This window comes from Myotis davidii, unplaced genomic scaffold (assembly GCF_000327345.1).
Source record: "Myotis davidii unplaced genomic scaffold, ASM32734v1 scaffold426, whole genome shotgun sequence".
In the NCBI taxonomy this organism is placed as follows: Eukaryota; Metazoa; Chordata; class Mammalia; order Chiroptera; family Vespertilionidae; genus Myotis; species Myotis davidii.
The window spans coordinates 918,561-930,144 of NW_006297287.1; the positions used below are offsets into that span (position 1 = coordinate 918,561).

The window sequence follows — 11,584 nt, forward strand, 5'->3', positions numbered from 1 at the left end:
GATGTGTGGTCCTCAAAGAGTTTTCATTTTAGTCTCATCATCTGTAAATTAAATAGACTGCAAATGTATCATGTCAGCATGAAAATATGTATAAAAGATAAATTTATAATATTTAAATGACTTTGCAAAAATGAAGTAAATTATGCTTTCAAGTATATTAAGTAAAAAACCCAGCACCATTAGAGATACAGTCTGGAGGAAAATTTAATTGCATTAAAGTCACTATAAATTAATATAATTGTGGGCTCTAATATCACATTAGTGATTTGCATTTTTTACCATGGTAGTCTTAGGAAGCTTTGGAAATAGTTCTAAAAGTTAATATTGTTTTTCTATGAATCAGGCTATTTTGTTTTAATTACAAAAGACTAAATATTTTATCAAAAAAATCTTTAAATCTTTATTGGTATTACATAGGTCTCTTTCTTTTCCCCATTGACCCTTTCTAGCCTGCCCCTGTCCCCCACTGCATTAAGCACATGTATATGACCATACTCCTCTCTAAAGTTCTCAAAAAAGTGCAGTTAAAATGAAAGTAGCCAATATGAAATATGAAGGTGTGAACCATGAGGAAAAAGAAAAGATACCCACTAAGAAGGGCCCCTGGTGGCTAACTGTGCTCAAAATTAAAAACAAAAACAAAAAAACAGCCTAGTGGCCATTTTTGCACAGAGGCCTCCTGCAAACTGCACTTCATGAAGTCAGCACTCAACTGCCTACCTGCATTTTGCTTTTGCCATCTGAGCCAGGCCTTATAAAGGAGTTCCTGCTCCTATTTCAACCCGTAGGACTGAGGCTCTCCCCATTCAATCAAAGTTGTGCAGCTCTGGCCAATCAGAGAGGCTCTATTCTGACCAGTTAGGACAGAGCCCTTTGGACTAATCAAACTTCAAGGATTTGGAGTCCTTATTTGCATGAGAATGGGTCAGTCAGGGGCTGTCCACATAAGCCAGCTCCCCTCTGGCTTAGGGAGTACACTTCCCCTTTACACCAAGTATAAAGCCTTCTGCGTCTCCTTGGCTGAGCTGAAACATGGAAGATGTCTCACCAGAGCAGCTCAAAGCAGAGTAGCCAACCAGACCACTGAGGAGCAGAGCTGCACTGTCTAGTCAGTGCAGGGCCTGGCTCCAGGGCCTCCTGGCACCGAGCTATTCTACAGCCATGCCACAGCACAATCCAGCTGTTGTGCACTGAATAGTTTCCTTCTCCACCGCAATCCAAGTTGGGGTTCCTGTTGGGGTTGAATTGGTGCCAATGAGCACCTGTTGATAAAGGAGATGTTTTAAGAACATGGGCTCATTTTGAACAAAATTTTAAAAGTAAGTCTGCTTTTCTAAAAGTATTCAATGGAACAGGATGGTACAAATCCACTCTACAATGAATGAATACTTTGTTAATGGTCCAAGTATTTGATTTTACTTTTGCATTGCATATTTATTACTTGTAGTTGACCAGATATTTTTAAAGTAGAAAAAATTTAAAAGATACAAAATTAAAAACAAAAATTCATACTTGTGTATATAAACCACAAAAAGCACACACACAAAAGTTATCATTAATTAGGGTTCTGCCGAGAAAATAAATGGCACGTGCAAAGTAAGTAATTAAGAAAAGTTTAATAAAAGTATTATTTGCTCAAGTGGGAAAGTGTGAGCAGGGTTGAAGAACAGCTACAAGGAATTGTAGAGTGCTCCCTGGGCTAGCACTGTATTAACCTTGATGATTTCCGGGTCTGGAGGGGCAAAAAAAGAAAATGGTTTCTAGAATCTGGGGAGAAAACTTTATGGAGAGAATTCCAGACACATGCTGTGGCCTTTAGAGGGATATAATCAACTTGCAGTAGAAGTAGGAAGGGGAATGAACAAACCTTGTCCTTACATCTTCTACCAGGGCTCTCATTGGCTGAACCCAACCAGAAGCCACAAGGCAAAGGAGTCCATTGATGTGGCCACAGACACAGCCTCCTGGGCAGGGAGCATGGTGAAGGATGGTGGGGAATGTTCATATGAAAATACCCAATTCATACATGTGCATATGTGCATACATACACACACTTTGCTTCATGCAGTCATGCTTTGCATCTATTTTTGTAGTTTTCTTTTTATCATAGAATGATGTCTTGATGAACGCTACTTTTCAGTTCAAATGGATCAATTTCACCTTCTAATGGTTACATAGTATTCTTCTATATTTTTATTCCATAATTTATTTAATCAGCACCCCATTGCTTTATATTTTTCCCTCTATTGCTTGGAATTTCAGGATTTTTTAGTGTTTTGCTATTATACATGATACTGACATGAGTGCAACATTATTTTAAAGATAAACAATGAATCAATTTGAGGATCCGTAAGTCCTAGAGCAATTCTGGGCAATCACCTTCAAAAACAACCCGAACATCTTAGATTCTATTCTCTGCTTATGACTAAGTTTATTATATTTTATTTGGATTAAAAAAAACTGTACTGCACTGAAATTTACTGAATTCTTTGGAGTGTGTTATCAAATCCAGCCATTCAAGTCCAATGTAATCTGGAGTTGAACAGATTTCCATGGAGACCTAGTTAAATATACTTTGTTTCAGAAACCTGGAAACCATTCTTTGGTTCAGATTGTAGTGTCAGCCACTAAAGCTCTTTGCTCGTGTCTGCTGTTTTTCCCCCTGAGTCCATAGATGTTAGTCAACCTCATCCAATTTAGAGGCATATCTAAGTGAGCCCTGGCTTTCGATAAACAATGGATTGATGGATCCTGGGAGAATGATATATATGTTGCTGAGGATTTCTGTTCTCAGGGAGAGACAAGAGCTGTAGGCTGCAGGATCATTGATCTGGCAAGGATGTTGGATGCCTGTCATCATTGTGATGCCATCCTCTGATCTATATTTAGTGTCAGGCAATCTGTCTTGCATGCCAAGAAAGAAGGATCACGTCAGCAAGAACATCAGATAAGGAGTGATGGTGGTGGTTTTAAGTAAATGTAACTATTCATGTCTGCACACGTTTTAGAGATGAACAGGTCATGAGTCTGAAGTCACAATAACTAATGGTCTCCTTAAAAAAGTCCTCAGTGTTGGAGGGTTCATTCCACTAATACTTGACAAGTCCTTATGATGTGCCAGGTATTGTTACAAGCACATGAGTTAAATGCAGAATAAAATAGACAAATCCTCAGTCTTCATAAACAGGGTGAAAAACACAATCAAGAAGTTAATTGTTAGGTGGTGTTAAGTGCTTAGAAAGAAAGATGAGGCAAGGAGGAGAGACACACAGTGACAGGTGAGAGATGGAAATTAGAAGCAGGGGGGTTATAGGGTGACTCCCTGAGGAAGTGGATTTGGGTAGAGACTTGAAGGTAGTGAGGAGCCAGTCATGGAGATATCAAGGTGAAGAATATTCCAGATGGAAGGAACTGAGTCAGAAGGCCTTGAGGCAGGAGCATGTGTGGCATGTTGAGGACCAGAGAGGGGCCAGCACGTGGAGCAGAGTGAACGTGGGGATTGTGACTGTACAATTGATCAGAGAAAAATGGGGCCTGAATCAGGTATGTCCTCATAGGTCAACAGGCAATAGTGACAATAGTGGCCCATTGGGGAGGAGGGGAGTGCAAAGTAATGGGGTCAACGGAGAAAAAAGGGGACATCTGTAAACAACAAAGATAAATTTTTTAAAATATACTTTTGGCATTTGCTCTGCATGAGGTAGAAAGGCACTGGAGAGTTTTGAGAGAATGGTGACATGATCCAACTTTCTTTTCAGTAAGATTTTAATAGAATCATTGTGGCAGTCAGAATAGTAGAAGGGGGAGACCAATTAGGAGGCAACACAGAAATAAGGAGGAGAGGTTATAACCTGCACCAAGGTCAAGGCAGAGAAGATGGTGGAAAGGTATTGGATTTTGGAAATATTTAAGGCCTTGCTTTTCAACCAGGGGTAATTTTTTCCTGTAGGGGGCACTTGGCAATATTTGGAGATCTTTCTTATTGTCACAGCTGGGGTGTGCTACTGACATCTGTGAGCAGAAGCCAGGGATGCTGCTAAACATCCTATGCATAGGACAGCTCCCCACAACCAAGAATTATCAGGCCTCACAATGTCAATAGTGCCAGATTGGGAAACCCTGATTTAAAGCTATGTGGATTTACTGATGTACGGAAGGGGGAAGAGACTAGGGTGATATGGAAGCTTTGCCCTGAGCCACTGGAAGAGTCAGTTTGTCATCATTTAATATGGACTGACTATGGAGGAGCTGGTGTGGAGGGAATATTAGGACATTGGCATTGGGTGTGTTAAAGTTTTGAGTCTGTTAGAAATTTCTGTGGAGATGTTGACCAGGTAGTTGATTATGTGGATCTGAATTCAGGAGAAAGGTCTTTCTTAGAGATGTGAATCTGGACATCACTAGCAAAGAGGTAGAATTTCAATGTGTAGCCTTAGAAATGAAGTGGTAGCCTTGGGATTTATGATTCTGTATATGTAGAGAATACATTTCCAAAATGTACTTCCTTTGGGCCAAATGACATTTAAAAAATTATTGTGGTAAAATACATATAACATAAACTTTACCATTTTAACCATTTAAAAGTATAAAATCCAGTGACATTTAGTATATTCACAATGTGATAGAAACATCACCATTGTGTGGTTTTAGAACATTTTCATCATTCCAAATTACATTTGCAAGTGAGTTTATGATAAAGACTGAAAACATTTTGTGCTATGAATAATGAGGTCTGAACGAAAAAAAATAAATATTTTTCTTCTGTGAGAGGTTCTTTTAATTGTCTTAAGTCATCCTAAGAGATTACTTTAATGTACTAGACAGATCTAGAGCCTTGTACACATGCAGACCCACATTCAAATCCTGTCTCTAAACAGAAGAAAGATATTACACCTCTCTGAGCTCTATTTACCATCTGAAATTGTGGGTAATAAATACTTCACAGACTCTTTTGAAAATTAAGTAAAATAATATATTGAAATAGCTAGTGTATAGTGTCTATTCAATAAATGTTAGCTATTATTTGTCATTATATAATTAGAGGCCCAGTGCACGAAATTTGTGCACTGGGGGTGGGGGTGGGGTCCCTCAGCCTGGTCTACACCCTCTTCATTTAAGTACATCCCTCTTGCAATCCAGAATCGCTGGCTCCTAACCGTTCATCTGCCTGCCTGCCTGATTGCTCCTAACCACTCTGCCTGCCTGCCTGGTCGCCCCTAACTCCCCTCCCCTGCCAGCCTGGTCGCCCCTATCCACCTCTGCCTCAGCTCTGCCACCCTAGCTTTGTCCAGAAGGACGCCCGGAAGGGTGTCCAGAAGATGTTCAGTCTAATTAGCATATTACTTTTATTAGTATAAATAATTTGATGTTTAAAATAGTCTTGATTTTATGCTTTTCAATTTATACATATTTCTCTTCCTTAAACACACAACAGAGAAAGCTCAGTTTGATAGCTATATGGATTTTTAAAAATTATATTTTTATTGATTTCAGAGAGGAAAGGAGAGAGGGAGAGAGAGAAACATCAGTGATGATAGAGAATCATTGATAGGCTGCCTCCCACATGCCCCCTATTGGGGAATGAGCCCACAAACCAGGCAGGTGCCCTTTACTGGAATTGAACCCAGGACCCTTCAGTCTGTAGGCAGGCGCTCTATCCACTGAGCCAAACTGACTAGCACAATAGCAATATAGATTTTATTAATAACTTGTCTAATTTCACTAACTGTTTACTAGTAGGTCTGAAACTTCCTATATGACAGACTCTTAGAAAGCTATAATTTCAGTAGCTCCTTTACAGTGAATAAAAAGGGTCAAACTAATCACCTGTATTCTAAGAACTAAGTAGATAACTTGGAATTAATCTTCTGAGGAGAAAAAAAAAGAGAGAGAGACTATGAAAATAAAATAAATTAAGGAAAAAAAGATCTTACATAGTTAATAGTTATAGCTTAAATAATAATGTTTTCATTGTGGAAAATACTTTGAGATAAAATTTATATATAAAAATATGTATATTTTAAGTTTAGAAATCTTAGAGAAAATCAAATGTTCTTAGCAGGGAACTAATTTTGAATATGAGCTATCCATGAAATATTTCTCCTGGGAATCTGATTAAATTGAAATCATTTTAATTATTTTTATGGATATTAATTTATCTTAGAGGCATGTGTATAATGAACTCTCAGTGGTGTTATTTCTGCGATATCAAAAGCATAGGCAAATATGGCATATGATTCATGTCTGAAAGTTCTAATTATTTTTCTTAGAGACCATAAGTACTAATTTTATCATGCCCCTGATAAGTCTGAAACAGTTTATATAACCCAAGTAATCAATCTATACTAATAAAAAGGTAATATGCTATTTAGATCGGACATCTTCCAGACATCCTTCTGGATGTCCTTCCAGACAAAACCACAGTGGAGAGAGCTGAGGTAGAGGCAGTTAGGGGCTATCAGGCCAGTAGGGGAGAACAGTTAGGAATGACCAGGCAGGCAGAGTGGTTTGGGGTGATCAAGCAGGCAGGCATTGAGCAGTTAGGAACCAGCGGTCCCAGATTATGAGAGGGATGTCCCGGATAACCAGAGGGACATCCCCTGAGGGGTTCTGGAATGGAGAGGGTGCAACCTGGGCTGAGGGACCCCACCCCTGCCTCTGTGTACAAATTTTGTTCACCAGGCCTTAGTCCTATCTAATAATAGACAAATATGGTAATTAACCGTACATTCGCTACCAGCGCCATTGGCTGATAAGCGTGATATGCATATTAACCGCCAACAAAGATGGCGGCTAATTTGCATACTGTAGGCAGGGCAGGACACCGGGAGCCGCCATCCAGGACCCCATGTGTGACCCTAGGAACCACTGGAAAGCCAGGCCGCAGGCAAGGCGCCCCCCCCGCCCCCCGGGACCCAGGAGCCGCCTTGCCTGCCGCCCATGATTGTGATCATGATCAGAAAGCCAGGCCACAGACAAGGCGGCCCCCTGGGACCCAGGAGTCTGTTGGCGAGGTCTGCAGGTGAAGCAGTGATCAAGCTACCTACCAGCCAATCAGAGCGACTATATGGAAATTAACCCAACCAAGATGGCAGCTGGCAGCCATGGAGCTGGAGCAAGCAGGAGGCTTTCAGCCCTTTCAAGGGGCAGATGCTCAAAGCAGGAGCTCTCCCCTGTTGGTCAGTGGGCTCCCATAGGGGGAGCTCTGCTCAGCCACAAGCCAGGTTGATGGCTGCCAGCATAGCAGTGGTGGCGGGAGCCTCTCCTGCCTCCTCACCAGCACTAAGGATGTCTGACTGCAGATTAAGCCTGCTCCCTGCTGGCAAGTGGACATCCCCCAAGGGCTGCTGGGCTGCCAGAGGGATGTCTGGCTGCCATTGTGAGCTGATTCTCCAGGGAGTGGGCCTAAGCCAGCAGGTGGACATCCTCTGAGGGGTCCCAGACTGCAAGAGGGCATAGGCCGGGCTGAGGAACCCCCCCGCCCCTGAGTGCACAAATTTTTGTGCACTGGGCCTCTAGTACATATATAAAAGCCCAGAGACCTGGCAAACCAACTGGAACAACCAGAACCACCAGTCGACCAGTTGCTACTATGTGCACTGACCATAATGGGGCAGACGCTTAACGGAGGAGCTGTCCCCTGGTGCTCAGTGTGCTCCCACAGGGGGAGTGCTGCTTGCCCTGCCTTTGCTTTAAGGCTGCATTCTCCCTCCCTAACACATGTTGCTTGAAGTACACAATGGTTTGTGTGTAGACATGCAATAAACATGGGGAAAGCAAAGTTTTGTGCTTTAGAATAAAGGAGTCTGGAGTCTTTGGGGGGGTCTCTCTCTCTCTCTCTCTCTCTCTCCCCCCCCACACACACACACACACACTCCTTCCTCCCTTCTTCCTTGGCCCATTCCCCAAGGGTTCCTGGATTGTGACAGGGCACAGGCCAGGCTGAGGGACCCCACCTCCGTGCACAAATTTAATGCACCAGGCCTCTAGTATAAAATAAATAACTCTCCCTTTCCCCTCTAAATAGCACTATAATGTATGTTCGCTGAGGACAGAAATCTTTGCTGGTTTTATTTACTGATAAATTCCAAGTACCAACAACATAAATAGCTGTTATATGAAATATTCCCAGTGCATACGTACAGTGCATTGAGGATCTCTGATGATGATGATGATGACGATGATGATGATGATGATGATGATGATTGTGTGTGTGTGTGTGTGTGTGTATTTAGGAAGGTGAGAAGTGATAAGACTAAAGAAAAAGAAAGTATGATCCCCATTATTCTAAAACTTGAAATAAATATTCAGGAGATAATATACAATGAGTGCAAATGAAAATCAAATTTATAAATCAGTAAATATAAAAATAAATTATCCATATTTCCTTATTGTTTGGCTCAGTATCATTTCTGATTATCTCTGGGAAAGATGAACACGGTTTTGATAAAAAGAAATAGGTACACAGGGAAGAAAGTCAACTATTACTACAGTTGTTATGATGGGATGTAGATGCCAGTCACCTTCCAGTCTGTTTCCACAGAGGCAGCCAGTTTCAACTCCTTTTGCTGTTTATTCCGATGTTCACCTCCCTATCTCCATAATATACTCATATTGGTATTTCTTGATTTAGAAATATTGGATATTTCCTAGTGATTTTATGTTATCTTAATTTAAGATTTAGCTCTCAACTTACTACCTACTTTCCTTTTTTATTGCCTCTCTTCAAAAATAGTTACATCAAAATAGTTAAATTATTGAGCAATGCTTATGTTATTATGTCTGCATGACTATTGTTCTCCACTGGGCCAAGCAGGGCACTATGCTTTCATATCCTTTTATCATTTTTTTCCTTTCAGCTTTTTACTTTACACAACTTTTATTTTTTTAAAAAAAACCCCTCATGTTTTGCTTCACCTTCTTTGAGCTTACACATGCATTTTTAATTTTTTTGACATACTCATGCACTGCTCCCACCCTTGTCATGTGTTTCCTTTGGGAGTCCCTTCCCCCTGACGCAGTGTGGCTTGCTGCACAGTTGTCATCTTTGGAACCTCCTTGCATTTCTCACCTTGCACCCTGTTGCTTTATTTTCTGATACTGGTCGTCTTATCATGCAGAACTGCCCAAATAAGGTACTTTGGAGTAATTTTTCACATCTGAAAGGGTTTCTGTGCTTGTCATATCTTGACGAATAGCTTGCATGTGGAGTTCAAGGTTAAAAAGCATGTTTCCTTCCGAATTTTGAAGGAAATTCTGTGTTCCAGCCTCCGGTGTTGTTACTAAGAAGTTTTATGTATTCTCATCTCATCTCTTTGTGCCTTGCCTGTTTGTTTTCCTCTCTGGACTTTCCTTTTTACCATGAAATTCTGAAATTTCATGATTACATACTTTGGCATGAGTCCTTTCTCCTGTCTCCTGTACAGTGTTGGCCGTAGGAGGATATTTCAATCACTATGCCAATGTCCTACAGTTCTGTATATATATATATATATATATATATATATATATATATATGCTATATTTTCTGTATGTATATATATGTATGTATATGTATATGTATATGTATATATGTACATATATAATATTTTTCCCTATGATTCTACCCCCTCTTGTCTCTGTTTCTTCGGAACCTCCTTAGAAGATATTGTACCTCTCTAACTGATCCTCAACTTTTAGATATTTTTCTACTTTTTCTTTTGTTTGTATTTTTCTAATTTCTAAAATTTTTATCATCCTTCTTTCAGCCCTTTCAGTTTATTTGCTCTGCTCAAGGATGTCCTCGGAGGAGTTGGATTTTGCTGTCTGTGGAGATTGAGGAAAAGACAGAGGAAGGGATCTGAGGGGTTAATTAGTTCCATTTATAGACTTTTAATTATTCCCCATCAAGCCACAAGCTTTCCTCCTTCCACTGGCTCTAGATCCCAGACCTTCTCAGGTTCTGCAAGTACAAATGGGCTTTACCTGTTGTTGTTGCTGCCAGACTCTTCTGTGGGCACCTATCCTTCAGCTTCCTTCCCATTGGCAGGGTGCTTATTGCTCCTCTATTTGCTCTCTGTTCTCTGTCTCTAGCCCTGTGTTCTTGACCCTTTACTGTCATTTCAGTGGGGTATTAGGAGATTAGGAGGAAGTGAGAATATGTATTTGTGTCATGTCCCTCAATTAATGGAAAGTCTTCTCTCTATTGCTTTGTATTGGTTAAGCTTGTTTTCTTAGCAAAAAAAAAAAAAAATGAATGTGAATTAACCATCTTATCCTTATGTTTCTTTTGCTTTTTGAGTTTCTCTGGTAACCAAACTGTGGTTACTGTAGGGAATCTGAAATACTATTACCCCCTTATATTGATCACTTTTGCCCCAAAAGAGGAAAATAATGAACTATTGTGGGAGTAAGTAGTTTTGGATTTCACTCATGGATACACTTCACTACAAAGGTAACAAGAAATTGGAAGAATGACATATGGATACTGGTGTGTGTGTGTGTGTGTGTGTGTGTGTGTGTGTGTGTGTTTCCTCAGGGTTAATAATTTTTTAATTGAATGCAGCTGCTCAAAGATTTTTGTTGCTTAGCATACGCACTATGTTGAAAAGAAGTGGCTGCATTTTTAATTTTTAAAGAAAGCCATTTGAGGCTTAATTACTTAGCTGTATTTTTAGAGAACCCGTGAACATTTAATAAAGATGCTGATGCTACATACTAAGCAGAGGATGGAGTTCAGAGCACGGACACTGGGTCAGACTGAGTGCTAAGCTAAGCTGTGGGCAAGCTCAATTTTATGCCTTTGCCTTCTCATCAGTAAATGGGAATAAATGAGAAAATCTGAATAAAACATAGTTCATACTCGGCGTACATTATCTATACTCAAAATAAAGATTACATGATCAAAGTCAAAATTAAGTACTCAATTAATATTATTTTTATTTTTGTTCAATGGTTGCTGCTTTATGAGATATATGTCCTTCCCACCTTCTGACATGTAGAATATATTTTAGTTGGGATATATAAACATACACCTAGAGTAAATATCATTTCTTTTAAACGGTCATTTGTTATTAGTTTACTTCACTTTAAAGTTTATTTTCTAAAATAATATTGCCATTTTATTGGTTATTTCTAGTGGTATTCCTCATGTTCTTTAGCTTTTCAAGTATTGGGCCTCTAATATTTCCCCTGACATTTCCATTCATAACACTCTGTATTATTGTTTTCAAAACAAGGGCTATGGGATTCTATCAGAGCAATTACCAGCCAGAATGCAATCTCAAAGATTTCTCAAGAGCCAAGAATGTGTGGCCTGTTTGACCAAACCTGGGTTTGAACTTAGATGGGTCCATAAGATTGACTTCTTCCATCTTCAGCCTCTAAATGAGAAAAAGCAAGCATGCAAGCAACACTTTTATATTTGGCAATAGATCAAATATTATTATATTTTAATACCTTTTCTTTTATTTATCTTACATGGTCCTCACAACACCTGAGATTTAGGCAGCGTAAGAACCTCAATTTATCCTACAGGAAGAGACCAAGTTTGAAGAGCACACATATTGAATAATGGAACCGAGACTAGCCCAGTACCCTTTCCCTA

The 11,584-nt window shown here is 39.8% G+C and overlaps 1 pseudogene; it reads right to left on the minus strand.

Moving 5' to 3' along the window:
• Positions 1-1,148: 1,148 nt before the first annotated feature.
• Positions 1,149-11,584, minus strand: part of LOC102754374 — a 108,609-nt pseudogene continuing 98,173 nt past the window's right edge.